A 14,093-nucleotide genomic window follows, 5' to 3' on the forward strand; every position below is an offset into this window, starting at 1 on the left:
AATCTACTTTCATATGGAAGTAACGAAACAATAATAGGAACAGTACAGTAAGAGATATTCGGGTTCTTGTGGAACAGGGCCAGAACAGTTTCTGGATTCCCTGTTCCGACTTTGGAAATTCACTATAAATTGACCAGAGATAATTAGGGGTCATACCATATATGTATGGATTCCTCTCTGAGTCTAGTTTCCATAGAAACAAACGGCATCAGTATTGAAGCTCTGTGCGGAGAGATATCCCAGTCGTAAGGGGTAAAGGTCAGTGTAGTCGACCCCTGTAACTTGGGAGACTTTGACTAATAAACTGTACTAATTGGCCCGACCAAAAATTCTAGAAAAAAATCCATAGGTGGGGACATGAGTCTAGTTTCAGGGAAAAATCACAAAACTGATTTTTGAGTTGTGAAACTCAAGATATGATTTTTGAAGCGACTAGTACTCAGACTGGGCAGTGTCTGGAAAAATTTTTCAAAGTTTGTTAACATCTCGTGTCCGACTCCGGTGTCGGTCTCGGGTCCGGGGTGTTACAGTTACCTCTGGAGTTGGACCGCATTCATGATGTTTTTCACATCTCGATGTTGATGCACTACCGCTCTGATCCCATGTATGTTGTTTTTGTTGAGGAGATTGAGGTTAGGCCAGACTTGACTTTCGAGGAAGAGTTGGTTCAGATCCTGGAGCGTGATGTAAATGTCCTTCGAAAAAATTCTATTCCTTTAGTGAAGGTTCTGTGGTGTAATCATAACACTGAGGAGGCCACGTGGGAGCCAGAGGAGGCCACGTGGGAGCTAGAGGATGTGATGTGTTAGCAATATCCTCATCTGCTCTAATCAGGTAAAATTTCAAGGATGAAATTTTCTTTTAGGGGGTAAAGTTGTCTCGCCCAAAAATTTCAAAATTCGTTATTATAAAAATATGACACAAATATCTGTCAGCTTTAGTGGTTATGTGTTCTAGAAGAGTGTTTGGGAGGTCCCAAGTTCATGCCTTCACTTGGGCAAATTTTGGTATTTTGAATGAATTAGGCCTTACTCTTGTTTTGTAGGCTTTTATTTGATTGTTGGGTAAATTACATCAAAATGGGCCTACTGGTCTAGTGGTTAAATGGTGTGTTATTATAATGGAGGTCTTGTGTTTGAATCCCTATGCAGGCAAGGGTATAATTTTTTTCTCAGATTTCAGGATAGAGTTGTGTAATAAGGGGATTTTGAGTAGTGGATGTGTAGTGGGAAATAAGGGAAAAGATTAAGGGATTTTGGGGGTTATCGGGATTTTTTTCCCATAACCAAATTTTTACTCTCTTTTCCAAAAAAAAATTTGCCGCCTATTCTTCTCCCTCTCTTCTTGCCGAAATTCTCTGAGTTTTTTAATCTTTCTTTTCTTTTTCTTCTTCTTGATATTTCTCTAATCCATTTATTTTCTTTCGTTTTCGCACGCGGTTAGTTCTCGCATAGTTTCGGTAAGTGTTTCTCTTTGTTTCTGCCATGAATATCTTAATGACTGAAGTGGTAATCTTTTTTTCTCTACGATTTGGGTGTAGTGGGAGGCTCGAACTGGTGAATTCAGTGTTCTCATCTTAATAATAGTTAAACGGAGGTTATCGTTGGTTGTAGGTTGGGTTTCGGTTCGTTCTTGGTTGTCAATTCACTTGTAAATCTGTTAAAACTAATTTCGAGTGTCTTGATTATAGGTTTTGGAGTGCTCGGGGACTATTTTAGCATCAAACAAAACAAGGTGTGTGCCTGAAACGCAAAAAAAGGGATTTGGCGAAAAGCCGAAATTGCTTGTTGTTTGGACAGCAACAGTAGGCTAACTTTAAAAAATCACCATAAATTGTGGAAATCGAATTAAATGATAAAAAAATATAGAATTTAAGCTTATTGAGTCTAGTTTCTCATAGAAGAAACAGTGTAAGTAATAGAATTGTAAATCATGTGGTATAATAAACTTTGTGAGACAAGGTCAGATTGAATTCAGGTTCCCCTGTTCTAAATTTGGAAAATCATCAAAAATTGGAGAAAAATAATTAGGGGTTAAAATTTACATATTTAAATTATTAATGAGTCTATTTTCAATAGAAACAAGTGGAAACATCATCCAAATTTTTTTCTAAGAGATAATTAATTTTTAACAAAGAAGGGACGAAGCTGTCAGATAGCAGAACAGGGGTAAATTTGAAGATTTTACTATACTTATTGGCTAAACCAAAAATTCTAAAAATTTTATGGTACAAAGGTATTTGAGTCTAGTTTTAAAAACATCAAGCGGATCTTAATTCTAAACTTTTTAGCTCATGATATAAATAATTTAGTAATAGTGACTCAAGTAGACAGCTTTGAAGGAACATATAAGTAAATAGTGAAAACATATATGACTAATTAACTAGCACGGGTTACATTAAAAATGGATCACGTGGCCAATGCCAATTTGGGCCAAGTGGGCCAGATGGGCATGTGAGCCCATTTTTCTAAAAAGTTCTGTAAGGTTGCACGCGTCGCCCAAGTCGACTATGGACCTACTGTAGGGTCGGTAAGCTTTACTTAAACCCGTATATGTGTGATCTGTCTGTTTGATTTCTATACCAAGCATGACTTATGATATCTGAATGTATGTACTATTAATTGCATAATGGCATGACATATTTTGTATGTTGCATTGCATCAGGGTGGGTTGATGATATTTGGAGGAAGTGTCTGGAAGGTTATTCAGCCTGTTATCTGGCAACTCAGCTACATCCTTCTGATTATGTGTCGCATTTTGGTACAGCATGGTGTGTAGGGATAGGTGGGTTGATTTAATCCTCATATGGTATGTAGGGTTGGACGGAGATGGTGTGTAGAGGCTAGTGGGTAGGATTCTGATTTACTGTATATGCATTCTGTATCTGATATGGGTCAAGGCCCTAATGTTTTTCTGAGGCAGTATCTGAATGGACTAAGGCCCAAACTAATTTTGTGATGGGCATGGGCCCGAGACTGTATCTAACTGAATTCTGTTGATTATTTGTATGTATGTTTACTGCAGGGATTACACACTAGTTTGCGAAAACTCACCTTTTCTTTTTTTGATCTGTACAGGTAATCTCTAGACTTGACGGGTCGGTGCAGCGGAAGACTTGATGGTGGCCACAGATAAATTTTAGACTGTTTTCCGTTAATAACTAGAATTTATTACTTATTTGGGGTTTTTGATGTATCTTCTGAACTATGGTCTGGTTCGCTTTAAATTTGGGACCTTATAGTTTTTTATGGATTTTTTTTAAAACTGCAACTCCACAAAACATGATTTTTTTCTAAAAACTAAGGTTTTTCGTAAATAGAAACAATTTTCCCTAAATTAATTGGTTACAAAATCTTCCATTAAGAGATAAGTTTTAAAGCAAATCAACTATTTTTTTTCTTTTTCTGTCGAATTAAATAAAAGCTAACTTACTGTAAAGGTTTTTAAACTCGACAATCTTGTCTTCAAATCCCTTTCCATGTGACATTGCCATATTCGACCATAATGTCTAGGCTGGGTTTAGGTTGTTACATTTCTCTTACCCTAGTTGTTCTCCTCCCTTCTCTTATTTTTCTCTCTCTCAAAGTTTCTTCATTTGTCTAGGATTTTATTATAATTGTGTCGGCCCATTGTTAGAGTTTTTTATTTTGTTTTTCTAGCCACCCTATTGAAAGTTTAAACCTCCTAAACTAGCCCTATTTTCAGCCCTAAACTTCCCTTTTTACCGCTCTTAACAACCACCTTTACGGTCCATTGCTGCCCCCTCTCCCTTGTTCATATCAGTACCGGTAAGTCCTATTTTTCTTTCTCTGTTGTTGCGCTCTGTGTGCCAATTTTTGGATGTTATTTTTACAACCAATAAATTGTAATTCCAACCCTTAAAAAAAATTTCTATCCAAAGTTCCCTCCTTATGCTGCCCCACATCCAGCTTTTCTATCGCCTAAAGTGGTGTTGCGACCCCCTTAGAGCACCATTATTTTGGGATTGTCGTTTCTCTTCAGTTGTCGCCCCTAGTATTGTGAGTTTTTGAATTTTTACCTCTATTTAGATCTGATTTAGACATTCCTAATTCAACAATTAACTAAGACATTCATCCGACAACTGATCTAGTTAATGGGTTGATTTTGCACTTGTGCGAGATTTTGCACTGTTTCATTAATTTCTACTTTAGCTGATTACTTTAAAGTTTGAATGAGGTTTTTGTTTACCTATTTTTTGGGATTAATTATGTTTGGGTGCTTACTTAAACGTCTTGGATCAATAGTGACTACAGATCTTGTTCGCGTGTACGTTTCACATCAAATCAATGTAAGTAGCCTAGTTGATTTGGATCTGAAAATTATTATGGTAACACTGATTGTGTAATCTCCCTAACCCAGCCTAGACGTTATGACTAGATTGAGAAGGCTACATTAGCCACTGGAATGGCTAAGCTAACTTACGTTACTTTTGAAGACTTTAAATAAACTCATTTTAGAGAAAAATTGTATTTGCACTTTGAGTTAGTTTAGAAGATTTCATTTATTAGATAATCTATACTTAAGACTCATTTTATTATTGATAGTGTTGCTTAAGAAAAAAATTCATTTCCTTGTCACTCTTCTTCATAAAAACTCAATGTCAAACTAATGCAGTGGAAAAACCACTTTTCAAGTCATTTACAATGCAGCAGAAATTAGGAAACAATGTCAAATTTTACTTAAGCCTGATATCATTCATTTTTTGATTATTATGCTTTAGTAATACATGCATGCAAACCCCCCCCCAAAAGAAAAGTTACCAAGCCACAAACTAGAAATAATTAAAAATTACAAACCAAAACCAGTAAAGACTTAATAATACTTTTTAAGAATAGGCTGAGGTCCAAGGAGATTCTCCATACGCTGGGTTCGATCCTAATTTTAGGGTTTACTTGAAAAGTTAAACACTATTGGGGGTGAGCTTATAAAAGCTCATATATCGAATACAATGAAACATATTAGCTTTAATAGAAGAACACAAAACCATCATTGGAATTTCATGTTATTACATAGTCGTTACCAAATTGATGTCAAACAGTGTATATGCATGGGTCATCATTCATTCGAGTAAAAATTATTAATTTCGATACCATTCAATACAACACAATACAATACATAGCATAAATGAATAACATTTGAATATGTCGTGACCATGATGCAATGCAAAAAGGTTCCTACCCATACCATCCGCTACACACCACGAGTTCCCTAGAACCCGTCTTCCAAACTCCAATAAATGTGAGCATAGCTCAATGTGGTAAAACCACCAAATAATCAATAATGCAGAAAATCTATCGGATATCACATAGTGCAATACAATCGCCAATAACATATAATATGCGATAAAATTTTCAATCCCCTCGGTACTCCAAGTGCAGTGTACCAACTAAATATAAATGCGGAATTAATATGCCGCTGGTACTCTACGGAACTCCTCCATCAACCACAAGATATCTCATCCCAATGTAAATGCAATATTTCACACAAAGTCATACATAATCATATATCAATACTTTTCACATTTATTTGACATGTTCAACATGCCCTCAATAATCACATACTTTCAATAAATGAAAACAATGTTCCAACTTTCAAATTACCATTAAGATGATATCTTTCAACATTACATAATTTCACATACCTTTACGGTTTTCCAATGTGCATGTATATCAACCTTTCCAATATAACATAGCAAACTATCCATGCAATTATATCATGGATAAACTCATATCTCAACCAATCATTCTATATATATAATCAATCTCATACCAAATAACACAATCATGCATCACAATACCATTCACACTGTCAAACTAGTAACTTTGCTAACATATCAATCTTTTAGGGCTCGAAATGTACCTAGTTCAGCCACTTACAAAATTGATTATTTGGCTATTAAGCCAATCCAATCATCAAGCTAAATAATCAAATATATCAAAAAACATTATCATTTTTAATTAAGTTTACACTAGTGAATCTTCCAATTTTCCTTAATAAACCTTGAAACGAATCTAAGTACAAAATTAGTATAAATTCCATAAATTCATCTCTTAACCAGCCCTTAAAGACCCACTTATGGGTTCTAAAAAATCTTTAAAATTACTACTACTTTATGAATACAAACTAGTTAGATTTCTTACACTATGTTGTTGCGAATCATGACCGCGCGAATGTCTTTCGGCTTTACGATTGATTTGGGGTGATTTGGTCAGTACCTAACACAATTACATAATGGAAAATAAGCAGATAATATTGATTAAAATCCCTCATTTAATCAATCCATAACCTTTTGCCAACAACTTTATCGAAACAATAAATTAGTTTACAATTAATCACACTTACACTTCCATAATTGTAAGATCCCAATGGATAATAAATCAAGAACATCTTTCCCTAATTACATGTGATTAAAGGCTTATTGGGAGGATCAATAACTCAAATTAATTCTGGGAATAGATGGGCAAGAACAAATAAACAAAATAGCTGTAACAGCCCATTTTTAGTGAACTCAGAATAGTGGTTTCGAGACCACAAATATGAAGTCAAAAAATTTATTTTGTTATTATTTTATTGTCTACATCATGATATTATTACCGTATAAAAATTTCGATAAGAAATTTTACCGTTTACATGCTCAATTTGATAAAAAGGACTAAATCGCGTAAAGTGTAAAAGTGGAGTTCTATAGGCTAAAGGTATTAAATAGCTATATAAATTTAAATTAGAAGTGCTTATATGATAATTAGACCATAAATGTGTTAGTGGAATATGATGGCTTGGCATATTGTGTAATTACTAATGATTTTAAAGGCTATAATTGTAAATAGGTAATTAATGATAAAAAAACAAATGAAATGAATTAATCATCATCTTCCATTATTTTTGTTCAACTGAAATTAGAAGAGTAAGAAGCCATTGTTAAGGTTGACATTCATCCATTCATATTCCTTTGATTAGGTATGTATTTTTAATCCGTTTTTAATGATTTTTATATTTTCGAGATCGTTGTAACTTAATCTAGCTAGCTTGGGGACTAATTTGTGAAATTGTTAAACTATTACGGTTTTTCCATTGATGCATGTACATGAGTTTTGAAGTTTGATGATAGAAAATGGATGGTTTTTGTTAGATAAACAACTTTTGTAAAGGGATATTTGGTGAAATTTTTAAATAAAGACTAAATTGAAAACTAGTAAATATTACATAGTATAATTTGTGAATTAGTGAAATGTGTGGGCTAATATAAGTGTATAAGATATTCAGCTAGGCTTGGATAAGGGTAAAATTGCATGAATTTCATTTTTCGAGCCTAGGGATTAAATTACAAAGAATTTTACAATATTAGGGAAAAATGGTAATTTTGCAAAAAATATGTTTTCAATTAGATTGAATGAATTATATTTTGAATTGAGTTAAATTTATTCGTATAGATTCAGTTAGACCTTATATAGAGTTAGATCGGGGCAAAGAGAAAGTCTCGGATTAATAGCCTTCGTATCTACGTATACTCATCGAGGTAAGTTTGTATAATTAAATTGCGTTTATATGTTTTAATTGAAATATATATAAATGTTATGATTTGTCACATATAACTATTAAGTGCATATCCAATGAAGTACGATGATTAGTGAGCCCCGTTTGTACCATAGGAATTCGTAGGATACAAATGACATGTCATTAGGGTTACCGATTTATGGGTCGTGAGAGCATACCGATCTTCAGTTCAAATGAGCATATCGGTTCACAGCTCGTATGAGCATACACGTAAATGAATTGATGGGTTACAGTTATATGAGCTAGCACACTATGTGTGAGCTATCTCAGGTATCCAACTGTATTCTAAACGGTTCAACGAACAATGTTCTGATACAAAATTATATGAGTTCGATACGAACTATTACTGGTATACACGTGAAATACATGAAAAATGGTGTTACATGATATATAGATAAATGAAATGGATGATACATGTATATGAAATTGATTAATTGCTGAGCTCATCCATGATTATTGGTTCATATATGTATTTACACGGCTAATATGGTTGGTGTATATGTGCTTAGGCATTTGGCCAAAGTGTGTTGGGTTATGCTTTGTTACTTATCTATTACTTGATCAAATGGTAAGTTAAATTCTAAGTGATACGAACTTACTAAGCTTAAATGCTTACTCTATGTTATTTTATGTGTTTTATAGTGAATCGGAAGCTCGTTCCGGTTGAAAACTTGTCGGAGCTATATCACATTATCCATCGGCGCTTTTGGTACTTTTGGATATTTAATTTTGGTTATAATGGCATGTATAGGTATATTGGCTAATGTTGGCCTATATGGTTAGTTGTTGGAATGGTCATTTGTTTAGCTGTGTTTTGGTATTTTGATGATGGTATGTGTTTGGTTTTGGCATGTAAATATTAGATTTAATATGGTTAATGGTTTGGTCAATATAGTTGAATGATGGAAGATGAAATGATAAATGAAAATGCATAATTTATATGGGTTGTGACTTTTTGAGAATTGGTACTTTGTTTGAATAGATTAAAACACTATTGATGCTAAATATAGAATGAAATTTTGGTACCAAATGGTTGTGTTTTGGTAAGTAAATTATTTGGTATGTATTGGTGCAAATATGCATGCAAGTTAGTTGATTATTTGGTCAAATTGAATACATGGTTAGACATGTTTATATATTGTCATTTCAGGTGCCTAAGAGCATATTAATTGTATGAAACTATATCATATTTATAATACTTGTTTATGCTTGGTTTGGATGCCTTATAATGGCTTGAAACTATGTGAAATGTTGTGAATAGGTACATGCCAAATTGGGTAAGAAAAATGGCTTGTAAAATGACCTATTTTCGTCCACACGGGCAGAGACATAGGCGTGTGTCTCAGCCGTGTGTGACACACAGCTAGGTGACACGGCCGTGTGTCCCCTATAGCTTTCATAGGGTTGCAAGTCAGGCTCTTATACGGCCTAGCACACGGCCTGGCATACGGGCGCGTAGCCCAAGTCAGTGAGTTACACGGGCACAAACACGGGTTGGGACACAGCCGTGTGTCCCTATTTCGAATGCCCACACGGCCTGAGACATGGGCGTGTCTCTTGGACGTGTGACCCCTAAAAAGTTGAAAATTTTCAATGTTTTCCAAAAAATTCTTTGATTTTTCGATTTAGTCCCGACTTGTTTCTAACGCATATTTAGGGCCTGGAGGGCTCCTATAAGGGACAATGTGCATATTTTGACTTGGTTTTAATATATTTATTGATATGTTATGAAATTTTTGAAGTTTTGTATTGTAAACTTTGGTAATACTCCGTAACCTTGTTCCGGCGACGGATACGAGTTAGGGGTGTTACAACAGCCCCCTTTCTTGCACATAGGTGCACGCACCACCACTAACAATGGCGAAATTCAAGGCTAATTTAAAAATTATTTAAAGATCCATTAAAATATAGAAAAACACCTTTAGAATATTTAAAATTCTCATAAATTCAATCTATGGAAATTAAGATTTTTAATTGACAAGATCAATCAACAAATTGAAAAAAGAAGAGATCTTACACAAGTTAGTTTAGAGAAACAACAATGACTGTTTGGGATCGATCATGGAGTTCAATATTTCATATTTAGGGCTGATTTTAGTGAGGAAAAATACTAGCAAGATGGTGGAGAAGTTGTTAACAAATCTTGAGACAAAAAGAAAAAGAAAGAGATGGTAAAACTAGGTGTAGGTGACGGCAATAATGGAGGTAGAAAGAAAAATAATTGAAGATCAAGGAAAGGAGAGGGGAGGAATGGCTAGGGTGAGTAAAAATACAATAAAAGCTAATTATTTTGTGTAAAATTAAAAATTATACCCAAGGTTACAAGGGTATGGATGGCACACACATTAAAAACAAGGGATGTTGTAAAATAATAGTTATTTTACATGGGAAAGGATTCAAAATTTGGGCCTCCATTTAACTTTCATGCTTTAGCATTTATCAATTAACCACTAAGCTATTTCCTTATTTTTGAAATAATTTTGCAGTATTTATTTTAAAAACAAGGTGTATCACATACCAGGGTTTGAGGCAGATTTAGCAAAATAATAAAAATGGTGAGAGAGAAGGGATTTGAACTTGGGTTTCAAGGAACGTTTCGCTAACACTTATCCAACAAATAAATACCTAATTTATTCTTAAAAACGCATAAATAATCTAAAAATTAGGTCATGACCACTCACTCTCGATTCCCAAACCCGATTCTACTAACCCTCAATTTTTGGGATGTTACAGATTTGATTGAACCTTTAAGAGGTTATTTTAAGATTGATTTGGCAGCATTTTAACTTGATAAATATTGTATTTTAATATAGATTCAATTTAAGTTAGCACTACTTAAAAACAATTATTCAATATAATTACAATTAATAAAATCACAATCAATTCACAATAAATATACACTTACGGGCCTTAAATTAAGTTTATGGGGCCCTAAAAATAAATTGGAAACATTCTGGGGTCAATTTGAAACAAAATAGAAAATTTAGGAAAAAGTTAAAAATTTTAAAAATAAGGGACACACGGTCATGTGGCCAAGCTATCTGCAACAAAATTTGCTTCCAAAATAAGGAAATTTTTACAACTATCTTGATTCACAAGCTAGGCCTAAAACCATATTAAAACCATAACTAAAAACACTCTCAAACAAGTCAAAACATACTAATTACCTACAATTCAAATGTCTAACCAATGTGTCATCATTGACACCACAATTCAATAATCATTCAATTAGCACAAATCTTTCTCTTCTATACATCTAATCCATACATATCATGAACAAATCTCAACTCAAAATAAGTCATGCCATGCATTTCCCATAATAACCAATTTCATTGAACCTTTAATATTAACCATAGACACAAGCAATTGCAACCATTACAAAACATGTCCCATAAACACATATCAACCATATATATATACCTATATACATATGTTCAAAAGATTCTATTAGAATTGTAAAATAAATCTAAAATAAAACTTAATAAAACAGGATCTATCATGTGAAATCATCAAGAATAAATCAAGAATAAAACTAGATGCGGAAGCGTACCTGAATCCATGAATACCTTGAAGTTTTTTGGATCTTGGGGATTTGATCTTCCAAATTAGCACGCAAGAAATTCAGAGAATTTTGCTCTTTCCTAAGGATGGGATACTATAAAAGATATCTTGTGTGTAATTTGGGGATCATAACCCTAATATTTATAACATTGACATATTAGTTCTAATTCCTAATTAGTCCATCATTAATTATAATTTTATTAGAACCCAATTACTAAAGTATCTACACATATTTGACCCATCCTTTATTTAATAATTAAAGCCCAATAAAATTTTAACAAAATTAGATCACTTTTAATTTGGGTTAACCTATCATGATTGTAAATAATAACATGTAATTACCCTTATTATGTATGTGATGTCCATATTTTCCAACAATCTCCCACTTGGACCACATATATACTAATTATTCTATAATTACATGTCATTATAAAACCTTATGAGCTCAAAAATTTACTATCATATCCAAAAGGTATTATGTACAATCTCTTCCATTAATTATGTTAACATAGAACCAAGGTGGCTTTCGTTACATATATCATAACTAAGTCCATCCATGATCACGTATATTAACACAAAAAAAATGACATAGATCAAGTATGGATGTGTAGCCTGGAAATTACATGCAATATGATCTAAACATGTCTATTTCCAGCTAGTCCTCTTAAACCTTAGTGAGAGCAAACCTTACGAAAACCAGAGTGTGAATAAACCAGAAAAACTTTATTTCTACAGAAAATAAACTTAATATCTTTAAACCGAAATAACTGAAAATATGTCTATAACATAAAAGCATTTAAAAATACAAACTCCCATTAAAACAAAATATCATTTAAATGAAATTACACCCATATGAGCAGTGTGCTCTTATAAAACCTTAGGTGTAGTTCCTTAGTAAGCGGATCTGCAATCATGGATTTTGTCCTAATATGCTTTATAGGCACCTAGCCACTCTGAACTTTTACTTTAACAACCAGGAACTTAAAGTCTATGTGTCTTAACTATGATGTACTCCTGTTGCTATTAGAATAAAAGACTGTAATTTGTTTTCACAATTTGCACCATAGTGACAAAATATTGTATCCATATTCCATCAAAATCGGAGTTCTGTATACCTAATGATCTCTAACTGATGAGATCTCCGATATGTGAGTATGTAATCTTTTGTTCTCTAAAAATACCTTATAACCCTCTTGGATGCTATCCAATGGTCTAAACCAGGGTTGCTTAAAATATCTGCCTAACATCCCAATAATGTACACAATATTCCAATGTATACAAACTTGAATGTACATTAGACTTTCCGCTGCTAAAATGTAACAAATCTTATGCATTTTTGTAATATAAAAATTATTCTTAGGGCATTGATTAAGGCTATACATATTATTGACAAGCAGTATGTCATAAACATATAAAACAAAATATAGAACCTTACTCCCACTAAACTCATGGTATATACGAGTATAAAAAAATTTCATCTTTAAATCGATTAAGATAATCATTTGGAAAAATTTGTAATATTACGATGAGAAGTCTGCTTAAGCCCATAGATGAAGTTATTTAATTTGCAAATCATTACCTTTGCATCATCAGACACAAATTTTTCTAATTGTATCATGTAAATGTATGATCAATGTTACCATTGAGAAACCATTAACTTAATATTCATCTTATGTAGCTTAAGGTCAAAATATTCCACTAAAGCCATTATAACCATTTCTCTAGTGGACCCTTTTATTGACATTCATTCTTAAGGTTGTTGAGTTTGTTCTTCTGGAACAATTACCTCATCTTGAATAGGGAGTTGTTTAACATTTTCTTATTAAGGCTCTGGATTCTCTTCTTAATCAATGATAGGTATGAGAACCTAAACATCGTCATAAGTGATAGTAGAAACTCAGTTAGAATTCAATTCATCCTTAAAAGCAATGTCTTTAACCTTATTTCTCCCTCCAAACTCAACATTCTAAAAGAATGTTGCAATTCTCATCTTAAAAATATTCCTAATTGTGGGATCATAAAACTCATAGCTCTTAGATCGCTCAGAATTTCCTTGACCCCTTATACTTTATAAGCATCAAAGAAGTCAGAAGTGATATCATTTCAAACTTATCATTTTTAGCAAAACGTTTCTCAATTTCTTCAAGGAAACTTTGGCCTAAGTAATCTTTTTAGATTCTTTGACCCTAAAGGGTTCTGAAATGTTGTACTTCATGATCATTAGACTCATGCAATTTGAACGATCTCACCTCTCAAAATCCCTTTTAACATAAGGGGTGTTTTCCATATTGAGAGGTGCGGGTTGTTCTTCCCTTAGTGCAATGTCTATGTTCATACAACCAAAAACTATAAGTAAGTGCCTTTTTCATTCATTGACATTATTCCCATTAAGCATGGGTATAGAATTTATATTAGCAGATATTGTGGCCATAGAAGATGAATTAACTGAATATAGAACAAAAAATAAATTAAAATAAGCTCACTTCAATATTCATAAGTAAACAATAAATTCAGGATAATGGGTAATCCCATCTCAAGATACCAAACGCAATATTAATATCAAGTCTTTGGACATTAATATTAACAGTAAGCGATACTCTTGTTGTAGCAATCAAACATTAACAATAAATTATGTCAAACAATTAATTAATCTTTAGAACAACTTATTGCTCATATAAAATACCTTATAATTGGCACACATTTCTCACCACAGATGTCGTTGGAATTCTGCCAAATATTAACTTACCTTTGGGTCAATTAATAAACGCATCAAAAAAAATATAATCATCTTGATATTTCAAATAAATAATCTACACAAAAGAGGTCACTTTTGCGGCATTTTGTTTCAACTAATCTATTTAAAATATTAGACATCCTTAATTAAAACCCAAAGCCAAAATTTGAATTTATTTGTTTCAAAATATTTTTTTTAATTTCATCTTTCAATCAAATTAAAA

This window comes from Gossypium hirsutum, chromosome D06 (genome assembly GCF_007990345.1).
Source record: "Gossypium hirsutum isolate 1008001.06 chromosome D06, Gossypium_hirsutum_v2.1, whole genome shotgun sequence".
NCBI classification, from domain to species: Eukaryota; Viridiplantae; Streptophyta; class Magnoliopsida; order Malvales; family Malvaceae; genus Gossypium; species Gossypium hirsutum.